This window comes from Cynocephalus volans, chromosome 8 (genome assembly GCF_027409185.1).
Source record: "Cynocephalus volans isolate mCynVol1 chromosome 8, mCynVol1.pri, whole genome shotgun sequence".
Classification (NCBI taxonomy): Eukaryota; Metazoa; Chordata; class Mammalia; order Dermoptera; family Cynocephalidae; genus Cynocephalus; species Cynocephalus volans.
Window position 1 is genome coordinate 108311586 of NC_084467.1, and position 14656 is coordinate 108326241.

General features: G+C 41.5%; 1 protein-coding gene across 1 annotated transcript in view; it reads right to left on the minus strand.

Moving 5' to 3' along the window:
- The window catches only part of OTUD7B (OTU deubiquitinase 7B), a 52778-nt gene extending 50490 nt beyond the window's left edge, over positions 1–2288 (minus strand). The window contains exon 1 of the mRNA XM_063103916.1: positions 2007–2288. The gene's annotated coding sequence lies outside the window, so the exon portion shown is untranslated. The remainder of the gene's footprint in view (positions 1–2006) is intronic.
- Positions 2289–14656: the final 12368 nt, after the last annotated feature.

Below are 14656 nucleotides of genomic sequence, written 5' to 3' on the forward strand. Positions count from 1 at the left end.
AATTAGTAATAGTTTGGAAACTATTTTCCTCCCATCTTTCCTTCCTGCTTGAATGTGTAATGTCCAAAGTAGATATCCTAAATTATTCAATTCTAAATTATTCATGTTAATGGATAGGTATTGGCAGAAAGGTGCTGATAATCCAAAATGGAGGAAAAATAGAAAAAAAAAATCTATTTTGGTTTTGGAATATATGTTTTCAGCATATTTACCTTCTCAATTATTCCTAGCATGAGCTAATATTTGTATTCATTTGCAATCTCTAAGTACACAGTAACTGGCCACTTAGTTGGAGAGGTGCTGCCAGGCATGCTCAGTAGCTAGCAGAAATTAGCACAGACTGGTATTCAACAACATCAGTTTATTTTACAGTTTTGTTCAGCCTTCAAAATATCAATAATTAGCACAGCAGGTTGGTTACTAAACTTTATAAGAACTGCTTGAAAAACAATGAGGACAAAGAGTATAATTAATTCTTCATTGTTTGCCTGTAATGTATTCATTTGTAAATTATGCACAGCAAATGTTTAACAACATGTCTGATTCTCTTCTAGCCACCCAGCATAAGTCCCCTATTACAGTCTTCTTTGTCTCATCAGGAATGCAATCTCATTTACAAGAAAGGAAATTTTGTAAATGTTTTGAAAAGTTATACAGTAGGGCCGGCCCGTGGTTCACTCGGGAGAGTGCGGTGCTGATAACACCAAGACCACAGGTTCGGATCCTATATAGGGATGGCCGGTTTGCTCACTGGCTGAGCGTGGTGCTGACAATATCAAGCCAAGGGTTAGGATCCCCTTGCCAGTCATCTTTTAAAAAATAAATTAATTAATTAAAATAAAAAATAAAGTTATACAGTATAGAAAACGCTTAAAAATAATTTAGAAACTAGCTATCGTTTTGGACTAGTCTTACTACTTGAACTTCTCCTACTCTGTCTTTTCCTACCTTTGAAATAAGTTCTGAAAGACAAAGGCATCCAGCCCCCTAAAAGATCTCCTAATATATAGTACGTGAAGCCAAAGACTGAAAAATTACAAGCCTCTGATTTTCTAAATAAAGCATTTAGTAATTATAAAAAATAAAATTAAAAAATAAATGTCAAAGTTCTGCTAATTCTTGGTTTTGCATTCATGAAAAGAAAACTCCCTGAAAAGTTTAGGGGGAACCTCTTACATAAAATTTCATCAGTCAGCTTCTTTCAGCTTTCAAATTTTTACATCTGTATTGTGCCCAAAGAAGCTACCTAGGTAAGACAGACTACCACGAGGGGGGAGAGAAACTGAGCGCTGGTCCTGTGAGCCGACAAGCTAAAAATACTCCGGCCCAGTAAACAAATCCCATTCCATCCCGACCGGAGCCACACCGTTAACCTAGTAATTATGAGAAGAGTGAGATCACGCAGCCCCCGGCTTACTCATCATCAGCTTCTAAAGTTTCCATCGGCTCATGGTAACTTGAGTTTTTTTCTAAGTTCATAAGCTTGCCCTAGAATCTCTCCTACACACACAATGTCTTTTTCTCTCCCTTCCTCCATTACTGGACGCACCTCAGTTTGACTATCGATAGGGAGAACAAACTTGTTTTCTTTTCATTTTACTTTATATTGAGATTTTAAAATGAACTTTATCCTACTATGGGAGTAGTAACCTGCATCTTAACCACCCCAAAACTACACCGTCCCTCCCCAAAAGCCCAGCTGACAAGGGGGGATCGTCCAAACTGCCCAGCACAGCTTAAGAAGGGAGGCCAGGAACGGAAGAGGGGGAGGGGGGTGAAGAACGCGGGACGCAGGTGAAAGGGAGGAGTAAAGAGGAAAAGGTTGGGACGAAGCAAGGAGCAGTCAGGGCGATAAGGGGGTGCCGAGGGGAGATGGCTTCGGATAAAATATAATCAGAAAGGAGAAAGGGGATAGTGGAGATCAAAGGAGCAGAGTTTGGGAGTCTGAAGAGGCGGGAGGGGCGGGAGCGGACGCGGGAGGGTGTCAGGGCTGGGGACTCCGTTACCCTCGCGGCTCCCGGGGCAAGGCCCTAGGCCGGGGCGGAGCGCGGGGCCCGGCCGCCTCTCCTCATTCCTCGGCAGTGACCCCGGGGTCCGGCCGGCCCCTCCCCCGACGACGATGGAGGCGGAGGCGGTGGCGGAGACTGAGACCACGGCTGTTGCTCGTACAGGATCTGGAGCTGCAGCCAGAAGGGACTGGTCTGGACTGGTCTCCTTAATGGCTTTTTCCCTGCTCCACAACTGGTCGCCACTCCGACTCCGGCGGCTTGTTCGGTATCGGTGGCTCTCGGCCGGTCGGCCGGAAACAAGAACCAGTTTCCGGCCGGAGCGGGTTGGTGGTGACACCCAAGCCGCCCCTGGGCCTCTCGCCCCGCCCCATAGCAGCCCCGCCCCGCCCTATAACAGCCCCGCTTTTAGCGCCGCTCCCCCTGGCTGCGACCAATTTGGCTCTTGCCCCGCGCATGACCCCGTGTTTTCCTGGCTCGCTTTCCTAAAACCTCTGGTCTGGAGCATTCTTGAGCCGGAGCTGGAGGGGTACAGGGTGGACTCGAGACTTCGGGGTAGAATCGGTTGGCTACATCCCTTTGAGAAGAAGCAGAAAGGGGCGGAGTAGCTCTAGAAAGGTGAGAGGGATACTTTAAGACTGAAATTCTAGTTACTCTACACGATCATTCTGGACTGACCAGAGGAAAATTAACGCTTCTTCCAAACCAGTCTCCACCCAGTTATGCATTTCCCTTGTTCCTTCACTCTGGAAGTGAGATACCCTTCTCTATAAACACTTAATATTTATTTACTTGTATAGCGATGATACCCTATTAGCATATTTGCCTTAGATTGTTAGCACAATCGAAAAAAAAGTTATGTAACGCTTTTGTTTGTAATGCCTTTTACAACATTAAAGCATAATCCAATTAAAGTATTTAAGTTCCTACTATGTGCAAGGTGCTATGCTCAGTAATATTGGAGGTACAGAATCAACAAGACATAATCCCAGACATCAAAGATCGTACAATTTCGTAAAATATGGCAGAACTCACATATATACTATGAGAGTAATAATGAGCTATGGCAATGAGAACGTGAATAAGCCATCCCTGCCTCATACTAGACCTTCCATATTTGTTGAATGAATGAGAAAATATTAGAAGAATGTGAACTGTTTCAGGTAAGAAGAGCCATTTAATACATACCTCTTTATGACAAATATAAACCAGGGCCAGCCCGTGCTATAATCTAACCAAAGAAATCCTAAATTTTAATTCAGATCCCTAACATTGTGGCACCTGGTTTACATATTCAAAATAATGTTTATTGTCTAAATTGTACCCATTAAGCCTATGTAAAAACAAATATTACAGTCAACTTTTCTTTTCTTTCATACTTCCTAAAGTCCTTAGTTTTTAAAGGGGAGAGGTAAAGCACAGACATTTTAGAATTATCCAGCTCAGACTAGAAAACTGACACCCAAGAGAGGAAACTTCCTAGATTACTATATCTCTTGGAGATACCCTTGGGTTTAGAGTGGAAGATTTAGGACTTGGCCGAGGGCCAAATATACCAAGGCCAAGCAGGTCAGAGTGCCTTGTACGGGGCATGCCCAGGACCTACAATACAGGTTGGCAAGCAGAGCCATTTGGCCTGGGCTTCAAGCAAATTTTGGCTACTGTTCGGCATTAAATTTGAGGAGAGTAGGACGAGATTTAGTCACCTAAGTTGATTCTAAATGAACTCCACTGATCACACCCTCCCTTTGCTAGCTAAATCCGAGATAGGAGGGCAGGCCCACAGATGAGAAGCCTCAAAAATCCAAAAGCTGTCTTGTTTCACCAAGGCCCTCCACGACCAGGTTATGCCCATCTGTTATCTATGTCTTTCTAGTCTTTACTCCACTACCACACACTCATCAGGATCAGGTATGGAGTTCAAAGGCACTCTCCACTCTCAGTACAAGGCAGACTTTTTCTTTTGGCAGTAATCACAAAAAGTTTCCTGATTTGAAATCTGGGCCAAGTTGCTGGTCAAAGCCATTTAAGTGACCACACTTTATAGTCTTGCCTGGAAATTTAGGGACCAGGAAGTGATGGGGTTGCAATTGCTTTGTGCCTGTTTCTTTCTCTGACCATCCATCACTCATTGTTGTTTGTGCAGTTGTTCAATGGGCTGCTTGTCTTTGGTCAGCCCAGGCTGTGTGGGTAACAGTGTGGTCAGCCGGGCTGAAAGCCAGGCCACCTGGGTTCTGGTCCCAGCTCAGCCAGCCCCTAATCCATTAAGTGACTCCCTTCCCATTTCTATGTGTCAGTTTCTCTGCCTAGAAACTAGGGACCTCTTCGCTAGTGATGTGCAGCCATTCAGGCTGTCAGTATGTTGGATTCTCAGAAGCAGCTGTCTGATACTGGTATAGATGTGAGCAGCAGCCAGAACACAGCTGATTATTTTTTGCTGCCAGGTAGAAGAAAAGTAAGGAAAGAAAGTAAAAGCAGCAGAGAAACCCCTGCCAGTGTACACAGGGCCACATGCCTTCAAGTACTATTCAGTACAAAAGTTCTTTTCCATCCCAAAGTTTTTGTTTGCTCATCATAGCAATTCTAAGGGTTGCTTCAAGGAGCTCTCTGAGCTTTTACTTCGCTTTAAGCAAAAGCAGAAAAACCAGAGATTTCCATTTCAACAGAGAAACTAAACAGATACTATTTCCTACTGTGGCTAATGGATAGGGTGGCGAAAAAATGTCCAGAGAAAGCTATTTCACAGGAAAATAAAAAAATTACTTGCATTTATATGCTTTTGTGGTAGAAAAGAAAATCAAACCAAAATAACTTCCTTTCTACTACCACCACTATAATTTAGACCTGTGGTTCTGGGGAATTTTAAAAACTATGTATGTACATGCCTAAAAATCTCAGACTGACTAACTCAGAATTCTTGGGACTGAAGACCATGAATCTATATATTTTTTAAAATATCCAGGGCTCTTATAAACTTAAACACATTGCTAACCTATGACCCAGCAATTCCACTCCTAGGAACTTACCCAATAGAAATGAAAATATATGTCCACAAAAAACTTATACATGAACGTTCATAACAGAATAGCCCAAACTGGAAACATCTCAAATGTGCCAACAGAAAAATGGACACTTACATTGTTCATACAATGGAATACGCTTTTTAAAAATAAACTACCTTTAAACAGAACAATATGAATGAATCTCAAAATCATTTGTTGAGAGGATGGGGGGGAGCCATTTATGTGAAATTCAAGAACAGGCAAAAGTAATCTTGATAGAAATCAGAACCATGGTTAACTATTGGGGGGAGGTAAAGATTGAATAGAAGGGGACATGAGGAGACTTTCTGGGATGATAAAAATGTTCTATACCTTGATAAGGGTGGCTGTTACACATGTACATCAAACTGTATACTTAAGATCACTGTATGTGAATTTTACTTCAGTTTAAAAAACAGGAAAAAAAACGTCCAGGGATCCTTCATAACACTTAACCAGGTTAAAAATTTACAATTACTGGTGGGTCATTTGATTGATATTTGCTTCACCTGTTAGATTCTGAAGCTCCATGAGGTGAGTTCACCATTTTATGTTTAGTACCTAGTATAGTATCTTATCCATGGCAGTCATTCATTAAGTATCTATTGGGTGAATGAATGAATGCATTGGCAGCCAATTGACAGTTGAGAACCATTGTGAACCATTTCACATCCAGACTCTTATAATAGTATAACTGGGTCTCTCTATTCCCAGGCCCTCTATCTGCTTGCACACTATTGCTAAATTATGCTTTCTTAAATATTTCATTGATCTTTTCTCTTTTTTCAAAAGCTATAGCAGACATGTTGATTGCTTGACCAATGTCCATCCCCCTTCTTCCTCCTTTCTTACAGAAACTTGATTGTGTTCAAGTAGCCATCCTTCTCTATATGGCCACGGGCTTCAGGGGAGATTAGCTCCAGTGGAGGGGGTAGAAGCTGAGTGAGAGGGATATGGGTGAAATGCTAATGGATCAGGGGGCTCCATTCCCCTTCCAGTGCTTGGTTTAGGCATGTGATAGAGTTCTGACCAATGTGAGATATAAGGAAATCTGCAAAAGATTTCTTTGCTCTTACAAACAGACAAAAAGAAAGAATAAATTATTCTGCTGCTGAATGTTGTTGGGTTTGGAACCGTGCTGGCCAGAGGACAAGCTGACATACTAAGGATGGCAGAGCAAAAATGTTAAAAGAATCTGGGTCTTTGGTGAACTGAAGTAATCAACCCTGGAGTAGTCCTACTTGAAATTCTTGTTATATAAGGTAATAGATCTTCCTTATTGTTTAAACCATTTTGAATTTAGTCTTTCTATTACTTGTAACCAAAAACATCTCAACCTATAAAATGTAACCAACAACTCAGTATCTGTAAGATGAAGTCAAACTTCCTTGGCCTATCCAAGGGGTCTTCAAAAAATTCATATTATCTTCCAATTCCAATGACCAGTATTATCTTTCAATTACATTTTTCTGTGAACTTTTGAAGTATCCTCATATTTTTTTGAAGTATACTTTTTGAAGTATGTGTGTATATGTATAATATATATATATAGAACACAAATGCAAAGATGGAAATTAGCAATATATATTAATATATATTAGATGGAATTAGCAACATAATATATATGTTGCTAATTTCCATCCATCTCTACATTTGTGCTTTACTTCCTTTATCAGCAGTGGTATGCTGGTAAATATTAACAACCATCTCTCTAATGGGAAAAAGCCCTGATATGTAACATTTAGCAATTTTCGTGGTGCAAATATTCCTACCACAGATGATTTCGTACTACCAATGTGATGTTACTGAACAAGGAGTTGAGAAGAGATGTGCAACCATCTCTAGCAAACCGGTAAGAGACAGCTTGAGCAGACTCCAGCGCATAACCAAGTCATCACCAACTTTCTCCCCTGTCTGTAAGTTTTCTCCCTAGATAGAGTTAAAGGACCAACCTATATCACCTCCTTTTAAAGACTTCATGTAAAGTACTAAACTATAAACGTGTTTACCAATCAACTGGAATTTAACAATTGCCTCAAATTGTTAATTTTCACAAGAATTTGCTAAGTCAAATAATTCATTAATTAAAAAACCTAGAAATAAAACAGAGAAAAGTTCAGTGATACCATATTACCTTCCAGCACTTCCTAAAGTGTTCCTAGGATTAGACTTTAGCGAAACTCCTAAAAAAAAATCTTGTGCTGGCAGCTTAACTCAGTTGGTTAGAGCACAGCCTTGTAACACCACGGTCACAGGTTCAGATCCCTATACCAACCAAAGGAAAAAAAAAAAAAAAAAACCAAAACAAGAAAATTCCTGCCTCCAGGTCCTATGAGCAGTAAAGATCACTGGAGGTACTTTATTGTAAATAGGACTTACCAGCTCTCAATTATTGCAAGTCTCCCTCCCCAGGAGAGCTTGGGTTAAGACATTAGCGAAAGGGCTTTTGGCAAAATTGAGTGTGTTCCTATTCTGGTTTTGACAAATCCCTTGAGGATTTAAGAATAGGCTTCTAAGGTCATCAGAGGCCAACAGGTAGGTAAAGAAGAGAAGCCAGTTCCTTGGGCTGTGAGGAGAGCAAGTGCTACCTTACCCGATTGGAATGCCACCCAGGTGGGTCAGCTTCATTTCCACCACACAGGTGACACACCCCCAGGCTTTGAGGAAGCAAATAATTAAGACTGCCAACACATTGGCTGAAACAATGAGGAGAGGCGGGAATGGAGTAAGTCACTGTGCCCCCTGACTAGGTCAGCAGCAGGCGGCAGGCCAAATTCAGGCTACTGGAAACTGACATATCATTCAGGGGATAGATATGAGACTGCATCAAGCTCTGGCTATTGCTTTGGGGCATTCACTTGAGCCCTCTTGTTAATTCCTTTTTTTAATGTGACTAATGGCTTGACCTCTGTAGGTACTGCACACTGAGACTGTTTTCCTAAATTATAAATATATGCTTCTTTTCCGGTACCACAGAACTCTGGGGTTGAGTGACTAGATCTAATTGGCATCTACTAGAATCTCTCAGTGATGTACCCTCTGAGTGCTGCTTTCCATATTACTGAACTGATCAGCATTATGGCTGTTCCCATGTTGCTTATGGTCCGTGGACAAGGCTGCAGATCATAGCAACAACTCATAGAGAAGTAAGTGGAAGTCATTCTGTTCAGCTGGAAGAAAATCTGGAATCGAAAAATGTCACCATTACTTAAGTAACCCTCCTAGTTTATGAAGAGATAAAATCCTGAGGTCAGAAGAAATTTGTGAGGGCCAGCCCGTGGCTCACTTGGGAGAGCATGGTGCTGACAACACCAAGTCAAGGGTTAAGATCCCCTTACTGGTCATCTTTAAAAAAAAAAGAAGAAATCTGTGGAACAAGACCAAGAACTAGGGAGGGATCCATGGATGAAAAAGTATTCTCGGGGCACCCAAGGGAAAAATGTAAAAACTGAGAGACATGGTAGGAGAGAGGAAAGAAAACTGAGAGGCTAAATAATGAGAACTGGTAGAAGGAAGTCCCAAGTGCCAATCAGGGGTACTGGCCATGCAGCACTTCTTAAGCTGGCTAGCTGCCCCCAGGCCGTGCCCTTCCACTCCTTCCCTGGGCCACAGATCACACACAAGTGACAGCTCTGCTCTTACTTGCCAATAAATGATGCTGAATGTAGCACCAGACTGCTTGCCTCGTTATCTAGACTCTGTATATGAGCAACAAAGGCTGAACAAAATAGGGATTAATACAATTATGTAAATTCTGTTTATATTTTTAAGTGCCCACCATGTGTAAAACATCCAAAGATGCAATTATTGCCCTTAATGAGCCTTCATAAGCAAGACCAGGAGTTAGAAGTCCAAATCCTTCTCTTCCTGACATATGTCCTTCATCTTATCCAGGAAAAAAAGATGGAAGGTGATGTAGATTGTAAAGGGACAATACAGACTATGACTACATTTATTCCTAAAAGAAACTGAAAGGGCTGACTCTTACTGTCCATACAGTATATTCTGTTCTTGATTTCCTTCTTCCTATGAGACTTTCTTTTGATCTTTGGTTTCTTCCTCCTTTCTTTCTCTGTGTGAATAGTATTTGCAGGCCCTTATGCAGCAAATAGCTCCTAACACTCAGCAAGAGAGCATGGTGGTTACTCTTAAAATTGAAGCACAGCCCAGTGAGTTGGTGATGCTCTGCCCTATTCCTGTGGGATAGCCCAGTACTAGAAATACACACAGCTACAATTAGGTTACACTGTGGACATGGTGTGTTACTAGTGTCCCTGCTTAAACCTAGGCTAGTGTTTTGTTTTGTTTAATGTCTGAATCCATTATCAATACCTCTACAATGAATCATTATATCTACTCCTTTCCCTCAATTCTCATTTCCACAATCCTAGTTCATTATCTCTGACCTAAACTATTGTAAAATAATTCCACAAATGATCTCTTGCCTCTAATCTCCCACTTCTCCCATCTATTCTTCATTCCTTGCCTAAAACTAAGACCTAATCATATCATTCTACCCCTCCCAAAAGCTTTTAATTGTCCTTGAAGAGAAATTTATCTCCTGCCAATAATAAAAATAATAGTAAGTATTATTATTATTATTATCATTATCATATTAATACATTTGGCATTACCCATCCCTAAGGAACTAAAAGAATTTTGAACTCTCATAGATTGCTTCAGGATCTCTGTATAACTGAGAAAGAAAATATATATATATATTTTTTTTTTGTCCCTTTTTGTGACCTCGCTCAGCCAGTGAACAAACCGGCCATCCCTAAATAGGATCCGAACCCGCGCCGGGAGCGCTGCTGCGCTCCCAGCGCCGCACTCTCCCGAGTGAGCTACGGGGTCGGCCCAGAAAGAAAATATTGTTATTTAAAACCAAAACCAACCAAAAGCTGCTGACTTTTAAGGGAGGTGGTGTAATTCCTATAACAAGGAAATAATCCCTCATACTGCCTCCTTCCCCTAACAGAATTGGAAGAAGGGAATGGTGACCATTGCAAGTCTCTTTTCAAATCTTCTGAGTCTCAGGATGGAAACTGGAATAGATGATCCATTATTTAGCAAGACACATTAAGGGGTCCTTGGCTATGGTAAAATAAGGGAAATGAAATTATAAAAAGGCAGCCCAGGGCTGGCCCGTGGCTCACTTGGTAGAGCGTGGTGCTGACAACACTAAGGTAAGTCAAGGGTTAAGATCCCCTTACCAGCCATCTTTTGAAAAAAATAAAAAATAAAAATAAAAGGGCAGCCCTATGGAAGGAGACCAGGAAAATGGAGTCTCTAAAGGAAAAGAGACCAAGCAATATGGCAATATAAGACCTCCCAATTGCCTCCAAATTTTCAGCAAGGCCTACATATACACCAATATCCTGCGTGAGGAGTATTTTCTGGTGAAAATGAAAGCAGTTGTTTTACATCTTAGGGCAATGGGTTGCAAAACAGCAACAGCACAGTAGAGACGGCAAAATGATCCACTGAACTGATCAGTAACCAGAAGAGGTATAAAGCATACATACCTCACCTCCAGAATCCTTGGAGAGACTCAGAGGCTCTTACCATGTAGGGGAATGGGCTTAAGGCAATTACATTTTAATCCAAAGCATTGAGTAACTTCACTGAAATGTGTTACAATTTGATGAGTGGCGAGTATTTCTCTTTTTACTCACTTTCCCTGTGAGTACCACAGAGCCCTCTGTGGTGCCGAGTGCCCACGGTATGAGCAATAAATAAATATTACACGATGGTGGTGTTGAGATTTATTTTTCATTTTCCCTTCATTTAAAATGGTCTGCTCAGGACCAGCCTGTGGCTCACTTGGGAGAGTGTGGTGCTGATAACACCAAGGCCATGGGTTCGGATCCTATACAGGGAGAGTCGTTAGCTCACTGGCTGAGTGTGGTGCTGACATCACCAATCCAAGGGTTAAGATCCCTTTACTGGTCATCTTTTAAATTAATTAATTAATTAATTAAATTTAATTAAATAAAATGGTCTGCTTAGAGGCCTGCTCCACCGCATGTTTTCTGTTCCTCTCTAGCTATGGCCAGCAAGCAGTGTTTCCTCCTTCCCAGAGTGAACGCTCCTTCAAGACACTGTGCCTCTACCCAAGGGGTGGAATTTGGAAAAAGCCTAAGAACAGTAGTATTTTGGAGGCCTTCTCAATGAAAAGAAAACACCCTGTCTCTTCTCCAGATTAATTGCTATCCAGGCTTATTCTTCCCTGACAGGCTTCTCATGAGTAAACTTTGTAATAACAAAAGTCCCAGATAATTAGTAAAGAGAACTGGAACCAAAGAGAGGAATGAGAGAAGACACCATCCTAGTGTCCTATTTAATAAAACTAGTATCTGAGCAGAACAACGGGTAGCCTCCATGTGATGTGAGGAAAAACAGCAGACAGGAAAAGAGGCAAAAGACAAGGACAGGGGATTAGTAGAATAGTAGGAATGATAAAGGATAACTCCTAGGTGATAAATCAGTACCACTCTTAGGCTTTATGCAAGTGGACTCCCTGACATTAGCCCTGAACTTGAAAAGGCCCCATTCTGACCTTCTTCTGGCCACATCCCTACCCCCGGGATAAGGAGTCTACAGGACCAGGAGACATGCATATCCGGAGCCTGAGACTCCTTGAAGACCACCCTCTGGTGCCTAGGAGTCTGGAATTCCCAGTCCAAAAGGCCTGAGCCGGCTTCCAGAGCCTGTGTGGGCCTCTTCACTAGGTCCAGAATCCTGAGGGTGACACCATTGACGGGCTGGCTCACCCCACACTGCCACATTCCATGCCACAACTCCAAAAGTCCAATAATCCTAAATTTGAACCTGGCCTTCCTTCCAAATTGTTATGCAGATATATTCATCAAGGTAGGAGGATAGAACATATTTTATTTAACAACTTGTTAGCTTTATGTGTAACTTTTAAATATTCAGACATACGCTGTATGGTCCTTTATTTGTACTCTTGACCCAGACCCCACAAATGTTAGGGGTAGACTTATTTAAAATAAAAAGTGCTTGGGACTAGACAACTGTATATTTAAGAGAAAATATGTTTCTCTGCTATTTATTAAAAGCCTTGATTACAAACAGGTTTTTATTTAAAGCTACTGATTTATCTTGAAATTTTTCTCTGAAGCCAAGTAGACCTCTATTATATAATTATCTGTGTCTAAAATCACAACTTTCCCCAAAAGTGTTTGGTGTAACAAAATAGTTATTAGCACTTGTTGCTTTCTTAGTTTCCAAACAAGGGTGTGGATCCTTGCCCCTAATGGGCTTTGTATAGCTCTCTGCTCTGGTCTCTGCTGATACAGCCCCTCCCGCCTCTTTGCTTGCCCTCAGTCTCCCTTTCCTTACTTCCATTAGCCAGACTTATAATAAGATGAAAGTAATATATATTGTTAAGGCTTTTGATGTCTGATTTTTTTCTGGTGGTGGTGAGGAGGAAGGTAGGCCAGGCTTGGGCAGGGTCCTAAAGGGTAGGAAGACTTGGGTTAGGTATTAACCCACAGCAGCTGGGAGGGAATAAAACCATAAGGTGAGCGTACAACTGTATTTGGGGAGGTGTGGCAGGGGTTAAGTATTAATCTGGAGAAGCAAGATCTTGTCATCTCATCAAGTCCAAGGGTCAAATTCAAAGCCAAAAATAGAAGATGAAATCAGAGATCAGGAACTCAGTAAACTCAAGTCCAATGGTTAAAGCAGGTATGAGGTGAAAGGGACTAGTAATACAGAGTGAAATAGGCAGAGTACCAGGGTGCACTGGTTATGGGTTGAGCAAGCCTGGACTAAGCCTAGGTCAGATTTAGTGACAGAAGACAGGACAGCACCAGCCCAGTGGAAACCAGATTCTAGTGCTCAGGGAAAACTTTTTGCATAATGAAATGGGTTTATTAATTAGTCAACAATATTATGGAGCATATGTAAGATATATTAAAGTTGGCATATTGCCAGCAAATACAGCAACTTTGCTAAAGAGAGGCAAAAGGGAGAGAAAGATGTGAATGTGAACATTTAAAATTCACTAGCATTAAAGATGCAGTGGTTACTCTAGACTTTCTCTTGCACCAAATACAACATCTAATCCAGTCATTTAGAAACAAAAAGGAAGAAAAATCCAGCCTCCCTCTCTCTCTCTTTCTCTCTCTCTCAAATCATCCTTCCTATTTTTCAGACCCAGAGTCCATAACTCAAAATGGAAGTAATGAGCCAGGTTTAGTTCCACAGTCTTCACCTGTGACAAACACTGTAAAATCCCATGCCTCAAGGTCTGAGGCAGCTGATCTGTCTGAGGAAGCAACTCCAGCCCTTGGTAACAGAGATTGTTGAAAAGAGTCACATCCACATGTGCTCCCATGTACAGAGCACACACTTCATGAGCTTCAGAGTATGGTTTCCCAGTTCAGTGGCAATTCATCACCTGGGAGCTCATTGGAAATGCAGGCAGTAGACTTGTGTGCATAAAGAGATACCACAGGCCATATACTGACATATTATCACCATGTCTCTAAAACAGGCTTCTGCAAACCACTAACAACCGATGGCAGTCTATCCTCTGGGCAAATCGCTTAGGAGTCACTCCCCATTTACTCTCAGTTTTATCCAGCTCTCTAGTATTCCACCAGATTCATCTTATGTCCAGTGGTATATATTTTTAAGAAGCCAAGAGAAAAAAGAAACATTTCAAAGTGCCCTATTACTAAAGAGTATAAAGGGTCTTTTCTTAACAGCAGCAGCAGCAACAACAAACAGCATTAGAATTTAATAAGATATTGTTTGCCACCACTGCAGCAAGAGGTTTATCACAATTAAATGATGGCTGGCAGTGGGGAACTGGGTCCTAAAAATGACAGGGAAATTCCTCTCACCTGGTCTATGTTCTAAAACTAGAATCAAGAAGTACTGACTTCAAGGGCACAAAAGTGAGTCTTAGTCACTAGACCAGCCAGAATGGGTATTACTGAAAAGATGAAAGATAACTAGTGTTTGTGACTATATAGAGAAAAGGGAGGGCCGAGCCTGTGGCGCACTCGGGAGAGTGCGGCGCTGGGAGCGCGGCAACGCTCCCGCCGCGGGTTCGGATCCTATATAGGAATGACCGGTGCACTCACTGGCTGAGTGCTGGTCACAAAAAAAGACAAAAAAAGAAAAGGGAACCCTGGTCCACTGTTGATGAGAAAGTAAATTAGTACAACCATTTGGGAACACAGTATGGAGTTTCCTCAAAAAACTAAAAATTGAATTACCATATAATGCAGTAATTCCGCTTCTGGGTATATATCCAAAGGAACTGAAATCAGTATGTTGAAGAGATATCTGCACTCCCAGGCTCATTGCAGCATTATTCACAACAGGCAAGTTATGAAAGCAACCTAAGTGTCCATCAATAGATGACTAAAGAAAATGTGGTCTATACACTATGGAATACTTACTATATAGCCTTAAAAAGAAGGACATTCTGTCTTTCATGACAACATGAGTGAACCTGGAAGACATGGTAAGTGAAATAAGCCAGGCACAGAAAGATAAATACTGCATGATCTCACTAATATGTAGAATCTAAAAAAGTCTAATTTATAGGAGCAGAGAGCAGAATGGTGA